This window comes from Gymnoscopelus microlampas (assembly GCF_963454915.1).
Source record: "Gymnoscopelus microlampas genome assembly, chromosome: 17".
NCBI lineage: Eukaryota > Metazoa > Chordata > Actinopteri > Myctophiformes > Myctophidae > Gymnoscopelus > Gymnoscopelus microlampas.
In genome coordinates this window covers 1,054,723-1,063,335 of record NC_139954.1, presented here as the reverse complement: position 1 = coordinate 1,063,335, position 8,613 = coordinate 1,054,723, and positions in this window count along the sequence as shown.

The following is an 8,613-nucleotide window of genomic DNA, read 5'->3' as shown; positions in this document are numbered from 1 at the left end:
GCCCCGCCCGCGCGGAGAAAAACAAAAAAAACAAAAAGACTAAACTCACAGTTCAGACCGTGTTCGGCACCGAACCGCCACTATGTAAACACACGGTTCAGACCGTGTTTGGCACCCGATGTGTTAATATGATTCATTGATATTATCTGAATATTCTGAACATATTGTTCATGTGATCACTTCAATAAAAAAAAGACTGAAAGCATTTCTACATTTGCACACACATACGGTATACACAGTGCTTAATTTATACATTATTTGGTGCCAGAGGTCATGAATCCGACTAAAAGTCAGGCGTATGAACCATATTAAAAACTACCCATTCCCACTTTTGTCAGGCACAAAGTCACACAGAATTATTTTTTGTTTCGCATAATAAATATTATAGTACTGTATGAAAATAAACAATAAACAATCTGCAATCTTATAGACATGGCTGAATAAGGTGCCAAATAAAATACAATCTTATATAAAATATAAAATGTGTCCGTGTCAAAACTCAACAAATACATATTTTACATTCTATTTCAAAATAAACTACTTCAGAGCAGGTGTGAAAACCTTCCTAGATCCCTAGGTCACCTCTCCTACCCCAGCACCAAAGCTCACTTTCTTGAGAGGGTCAGCAGCTTTCCAGAAGACCTATAGACTGTAACAACGTTGCGTCACCAAAAGTTAGCCACGCCCCCTTTTCCGACGGTCCAGCCCCTTGGGAGGCAAACTGTACATAGAGAGACGCAGAGAGTGGCGGAGGATGACGGTGGTCTGTGTTTGTGAACATTTGCAGACAACACAGTGAACGGGATGGATAGAAAGAACCTCGCGCTCAACATACCATACAGGGACAAGCTGAACAATGAGGAAAAACAGCGTTACCTCAACAAAATTGCAGACATTAACGGTCTGGACCCGTATGAGCACACAGAATGGAAAGAAGATGATTTCGAGCTGCCACCACCACTGACACGACTACACCTGCTTCAGTACCTTATTGAAGGAACAAGCTTTTTTACATTTAATAGCTTCCATAGTGAGAAATCTCTCCAGGCCCACGTTTATTTCACATCTGGATGGGTGCACAAACTGCAGATTCACACTGTAAACAAGAAAACCGTCATTCGTACTATGGTAGGTAAACACACGCGCGCGCGCGCGCACACACACACACACACACACACACACACACACACACACACACACACACACATACACACACACACTTGTTGAACACATTGTTATTTATTATTAATTCATTGTTGTTATAGTCATCTAAGTTCATACTTAACTTTATTGTTATAAACATGAAGTTATCGTGTATGTTTGTTCATACGTTATTGTTGTAGTCATGTAAGTTATCATGTATTTTTGTTCATACTTGAACTTCAACACAACAATTGATGTTATATCTGGACTGTTTTGACTATTTTCTGTAGCCATTTCTGTACCATAAGTGTGAATGGTTTGTTGTTTGCATTCGTTTTAAACTCATGCATGTTCTTTTTTTTTTTTTCAGGTTAAACACTCTCAAAGTGTTGGCTTAAAGGCGAAGCCGCTTGAGCCATGGGTGATCCTCCAAGATGATGGCAGTGTGGTCAGTGCACACTGCACATCTGTGGCTGGTCTAGGAGAAAGCTGTTCACATGTCGCAGCTCTCCTCTTCAAGATTGAATTCATCGTGAAGCTAAGGCACAGGAAGACAGTCACTGAGGAGCCAGCCTACTGGTTGGTTCCTAACGTGGCACCTGTCGAAGGGCAGCCGGGCAGTGGAATCGACTACACTTCTGCGGTGGCCAAAAATAAGATGTTCGAGGAGGCCGCCAGTGGTGAGAGGGAACTAGGGAAACGTACCCGTGTTCTCCGTTTGCTCCCCATAGAATCTATTTCACACACAGACACAGATTTACTCCTGATCATGCTGAGGAAGAAATCCATTTGTTTGTCTACATTTCCGGAGTACTGCCATCATTATATAGACCCTGTTGAACCCTGTATAGTGCCAAAGTCCCTAAAGCAGCTCCATGATCCAGGAAAGGTTGGATGTGAACTTTCTGTCCTGCGCCAATACTGTGAGGGCCTCACAGACAAGGTAGCAGTAACAGCAACACAGGCAGCTGCGGTGGAAGAGAAGACAAGAGCGCAACAGCGATCCAATGACTGGTACAGCGTCAGAGCAGGAAGAATAACCGCTTCCAACATCCATCACGTTGCGGCCACCACTGTTGACAAACCAGCGATAACCACTGTGAAGCGTGTATGCAACCCCAAAAGGTCAAAGGGAGACAAAGAAAACAACGCAGATTGTCCCATGGCGTGGGGGATAAACCATGAGGGTGATGCAAAGCAGGCCTATGTCACAAAGAAGCACAAGCATCGGAACCTCGGAGTTGAGCCATGTGGGTTCATAATAAATCCATCATTTCCAGAAGTAGGGGCATCACCTGATGGCATCATTCAGTGCGACTGTTGCGTTGGTAAAGGCTGTCTGGAAGTGAAATGTCCATATTCACACCGCTCCGACACCATCCTCCAGGCCTGTGAGGACAAGAAGTTCTGTCTCCACAGAATTGATGGCGAGTACACCCTGAAGAAAACACACTCATACTACAGCCAAGTACAGACACAGATCTTTGTGACAGAATCAGACTACTGTGACTTTGTGGTCTGGACAGAGCAAGACAGTGCTATTGTGCGGATCCACCCGGATGAGGAGTTCTGGAATGAACTACTCAAAAAGGCACAAGAGTTTTTTCTCAAGGTCTGTCTCCCTGAGCTTGTGGCGTCTTATTTCACTGCACAGGCACAAAACAAGAAGACTGCCACAGCCACCGATGATTCTTCCATGACACCTCCTTTAAGTGCACTACAGCCATCCTGCCCAACCTTGTCAAACCCACAGGCAAGAGGAAAACGTGCACAAAAAAACAAAAACACTGCCACAGCCACAAACGCAGCAGAGGTTAACAGACAGGACACTTCTGTAGACAATCAGATGAATGCACCCGCTAAAGTCACGCGAGGCGGCCGCACGGTCGAGTCACTGTTTACAAGCTGTTTATGTACCCTCAACCCTAAGACCATTCCTCCCAACATGGCCGCCGCTACCAAAAGACACTTGTTGATGCCCCCTTCAGGATTTTTGGGTACTCTCTATCCACCTGTTTCCGCGGGTAGTTTCCTGATGAGTGGGAAACATCCTGCGGAGGGACCGGAAGTAGGAAGTAGCGGCTCAGTGTGTTTACATTTGCCAGCAGAACGTAGCTGCAGCTTCACAGGTCGCATAGCGATTCTGACTCCAAGAACGTTTGTTAGTAAGACTCGGCTTTTCTTAACGTCACAATGAGCTCAGGGACAACGTGTGCTGTGCGTGGCTGTCATTACAACCGAACCAAACTAAATGAATGGCTTAAACTAGAGTGCTTCGTGTGGGGCACTCTAGTACACATGCATTAACACATCATGCATGTGTTAATGCATGATGACGTTAAGAAGTGGCCTCGTATCGCTTTGTGGAGTCCATAGTTCTAAGTAGGCTATGTAAATGTGCGCATCCATTATTACGACCTGTCCTAAATTTTTTAGATACCTCCCGACACAGCTGATTCACGTAATCAATACGTTATTTATGAACCCGTTATTATCATTGAAGATAACCATCAGTCCCCGTGCTGAGGTCATATCATCAACAGCAGTAAAAGCAGTAAAAATGCAACACAGATAGGTAGATCTAGATCAATATAATTAAACGTGCAGGCCCAAGCCAAGTGCTCCACTATTTTATTTGGGTAATCTATTTGGGTCGGCGTGCTGTTTGTTGACATTCTAAGACCACCTCATGGCTAATTTGCATATGACATTCATATTATCCCACTGTCAACAAAGGAAAGGTCATGTATTGTATTGTGTGGTGGCATATTAATTAATGACTGTACAAATGAAAGCATGGTTCTATTTGCACACTCACAATTACAACTGGTCTGGATAATGAACACTGAGGATTTTACTGAGAGAGACGCTATGCGCACAAACACGGCTTACACTTACCATAACTAAGTAACCAAGTAAAAGTACTCATTATACAAAATGTCCCATTTCACAAGTCTTCAAAATGTTAAAAAGTACTTTGAAAATAGCCGATCTACAAGCTCACAACGAAAGCTTGTAGGTCTGCTATTTTCAAATAGCCAAAGTAAGTGTTTAATGCATGTTTTGTAATAATGAAAATCTACAAAGTAACTAGTAACTCAAGTTTTCAAATAATTATAGTGGAGTAAAAAGTACAATATTTGCCTCTGAGATGTAGTGGCCTAGACTGCAAATTGAAAATACTCCAGTAAAGTCAACATTCCTCAAATGTGTACTTAAGTACAGTACTTCAGTCACCTCCAGACAGATGGTCTTCTTCAGCTCAGTTGCAGAGCTGATGTTAACAGGCAGGGCCAGGCAAGCCCAAGCCTACATGATTCAGACCTGAGCACACTCTGTCACACTGAACACAGCACTACACTCACCTGTAGGAAATGCAGGGTATTTTATGAAACCTACATCAAACTATCTCCAATCCAAGCAGCTACACTGACGGAAGGAACCAAAACACAAAGTGCTTCACAGCTATGGCATGATGCTAGGAAGCTGTGTCTAACAGCCAGCACAGCAAAACGAGTCCCCAAAAGACAGACCCAAAGAAATGTTTAAATGAGCATGTGTACCCAACATTCACTGGCAATGCAGCAACAAAACACAGCAAAGATAAAATGAGGCCAATGTAATTGCACTTCTGGAGAGCAGAGGGCAAGTTGTGGAGAGGAGAGGCCTGGTTGTGCACCCTGAACATCCTTGGTTGGGAGCTAGCCCAGATGGAATCCTTGATGGAACACAGCTCCTTGAGATCAAGTGCCCCTACAAGAGTTGCACATCTAAGTACACAAACACAGTGCGACATCTTTCATCAATGTATTTGTCCTAGGACACAAATCATCTTTCATGTTAGAATTTGTGCAGCCCTTTTAAATCTGAGAGGAGAGTTAATGTAAAGCAAATAAACACAATGTAGATCACAATCACATCACTGTTAATTGTATTTTATGTATTTCTGTTTTGACAGGCCTGAATAAATGCTTATGTAATTTCTAATGAGATAATCCAGAAACAGTATATTGTCTAATTTCCAATGAGATAATCAAGTTGAATTCATTTTTCGAAGTATTTTGTCCATTCTAGGGACAATATTAATGGGCAGAGTTTTCGGTTATGAATCTGTTGCTACATTTCCCACCATAAGCATCTGAAATGTACATAATGACTCCAGATGGCGCAATTACAACTAGATATTTCACAGCATTACAAGCATAGTAGTGACTGTAAGATTAGGTTCTTGAGTCCACTCAGTCCAGATTTTTTGCTTTCTGCAAAACACTTTCTGTACAGTCAATTACAGAAGTAGTGTTTGGAAAATCTGTGGCATAGTAGCTTTTATGGTTTCACGAGGCAGCCATGGAATTAGATCCTTAGTGTGCTCAGCAATTACATCTATCCAGAATGACAATGTTTTACTAGCCTGACAATGTTTTACTAGCCTGACTATGTGACCTTTTGAAGCGTTTTGCTGAATCAGGTTTTATTAATGAAAATGTGATCTTTGATTGATTGAAATTTGTATTAGGCAAAAGAATGTAGAACAACACAGTTACATTTATAATACTTTTGTCTAAAAGGTCCGACCAAAAAAGTCCTTGCGGACTTGTTTCCGTCGAGGTCCTTGGTCCATCTACAACAAGCATTGTTGATGTGTGGGCAAAGCTTTGTAAGCATGACACAAGAGTGTTGAATTCATAGCCTGGTTCCAGACGAATCTGCCTTTGCAAAATTGCATGCACTTTAGCCCTCGGCAGATTAGGTCTGGCCCCCCTCCATAGAGATTTCAATTCTCTCCCTCCGCAGTTGTGCGGAGCCAACCAGGGCCCAGTATCCAAATGTGGGCGGGCTTATCACCTTATTTAGAGCAATGACGTACAAGGAAGCACTGCTCTGATTGGTTCGTTCAAGGAAGCACTGCTCTGATTGGTTTAGGTCTAACCAATAGAGTCCGTTTGGATCTTTTTGTAACCACCCCTTGGAAGAAAATCTACCGTTGATAGGGACCAGACTAATATCCACGCAGTGTGTCGTGTGATATTGTCTGGCTACGCGAGGCTATTGAATTCAAGTAGAGGAATCCCTGTGTAGAGAAGACAGTCTTCATCATCTTTTAGGAGATCCTCTGCAACAGACTGGGAGCTCTCAGGGGATGGTTCAGTCAACACGCTAGATGTCCTGGTAGGTGGAGCTTTGGCATAGATGTGGTCCTCCATTCCTGGGTCTGACCACTGTGTCTGGACATCATGTGAGCTCTTTGCCACAGAATGTGGCTCCTCTGAAGCCTCCATTGCAACTGGCTCGTCGTCTGCGGGTACAGACATATTTAGTGTACAATGAGATGTATTGCAGTAGTTATTATTGATTGAGACAGATGTAATTGTACATGTTTGACACACCACCATGCTTAAGGCACTGAATTAAACATACGATTATGACACATAGTTTTTTGTTTTTTGAAAAAAGAAAAACTTGATTGCATCTTTTTTGTCTTTAAGGTTGTACCGTCACCTTCCTAAAATAATGGCCTACATCATTCTTTTTGGGAAATGATATTTTTGCCTAAAGAGTTGCTTGTGGCTCGAAATAGGCCATTATTTTGGCAAGGTGCGTGGAGAAGAAAAAAGACTAGCGCTGTGCGTGGGTGTGAGAGACATGCGCGCGCGCGCGCGCGCGTACACACACACACACACACACACACACACACACACACACACACAGCGCGCGTGTGTGTGAGACGTTAATGACACATTAGTGTATGTGTTTGTGATCATAATTGCGTTGCAACTTTTTGTTTGCGATAGGTTGAATCGCTTGCGACACAATCACAATGAGCCCTGCCGTGGACCAGGCCAGGTCAGATTTGTTTTAATGCCTTGTAGAAATTAATCTTACCCGTTAAATGTCTCTGAACGATACCCTCCTCTGGAGGTCTCTCACCCAACAGCAGCGTTGGATATGGGTTCTCCCATGTAGGTCTCTTGTCCACGAAGTGAAATCAACAGACAGCTTTGAGAGTTTTTTTTAAGTTCAAGTTTCTTAGCCAACTTCTTTTCGCATCGGACGCGATGGAATTGAGACGTTAAGCGAGAGAAAAGCAGAGATAAAAGACTTACTAACAAACGTTCTTGGAGTCAGAATCGCTATGCGACCTGTGAAGCTACAGCTACGGTCGTTCTGCTGGCAAATGTAAACACACTGAGCCGCTATTTCCTACTTCCGGTCCGTCCGCAGGATGTTTCCCACCTAAAATTCTTGCCCCAGTAAATTCCCGCGGAAACAGGTGGATAGGCTTTGATTGTGTCCTGTATATCTGGGTCCTGCTGAATTGCAATGGCACATTCATTCTATAGCAAACACAGAGCTAACCCTATACCTTTCAGGACGGGAACCACTTTTGGGGTCCTTGTTACTATGTACAGTATATAGCAGCGGTGTCAAACTCGCGGCCCGCGGGCGTTTTGCGGCCCACGGAAAGGTCCGTGGCGGCCCAGGAAATACTTTTAAAGATAGTAAATTGATACTACATCTAACAGACAGAGTCGCATTTTGCACTCACTTGCTGTGCGCGGCCAAGCAGCTCTCCCCCACACGCTGCTACTTGGCTGAGTACCTCTGATGGCCCTGCCATTGTCTCCCCAGCTGTGGAATGTTGTGGCTGATTGGCTCGTTAAGAGTCTATTCAACTACTAGTCGAGTAGTAATGGCTATAGGCTACTCTTTGATCCTCACACAGGAGTCAGCACAGCACGGACATGTATTCTCTCTCTCTCTCTCTCTCACACACACACACACACACACACACACACACACACACACACACACACACACACACACACACACACACACACACACACACACACACACACACACACACACACACACACACACACACACACGTAGTGCAGTGTTATGAAAACTGAGTTTGTTCAAGCAAAGAGATGTCAGGTGTCTGGGAGCAGCAAGTGATTTAGATGAATTTTCATGCTGGCTACACCATGTAAATTTGATATTTTTGAAAATATAATAATGGTAATAGCCTAGGTAGTTTAAATGTATCAAAGCTGCTTCTTTTATTTCTCAGGAGCTTGCCCACTGAAATCCTCATCAGTATTAATTGAACTCAGAGCGTATTTAAATTCAATCTGGGAAAGCATCTGTGTCATTTTAAGATTTATTTGGCTATTCAAAAATAGCAGATATACAAGCTCATAGTGCGGCACTATGAGCTTGTAGATCTGCTATTTTTGTAAATGTAAATAATTCAAGTAGCTAATCTTCATAAAACATTGTTTAAAGTGATATACTGTTGATAGCAGTGACTGAGATGTAGTGGAGTAGAAAGTTCTGGAAATTAGAAATACTCTAGGAAAGTAAAACTACATCAAATCTGTACTTAGGTACAGTACTTGAGTAAATGTAATTAGTTACTTTACACCACTGTTCTATAAATGTAATTATTTAACCACCCACACACATTAC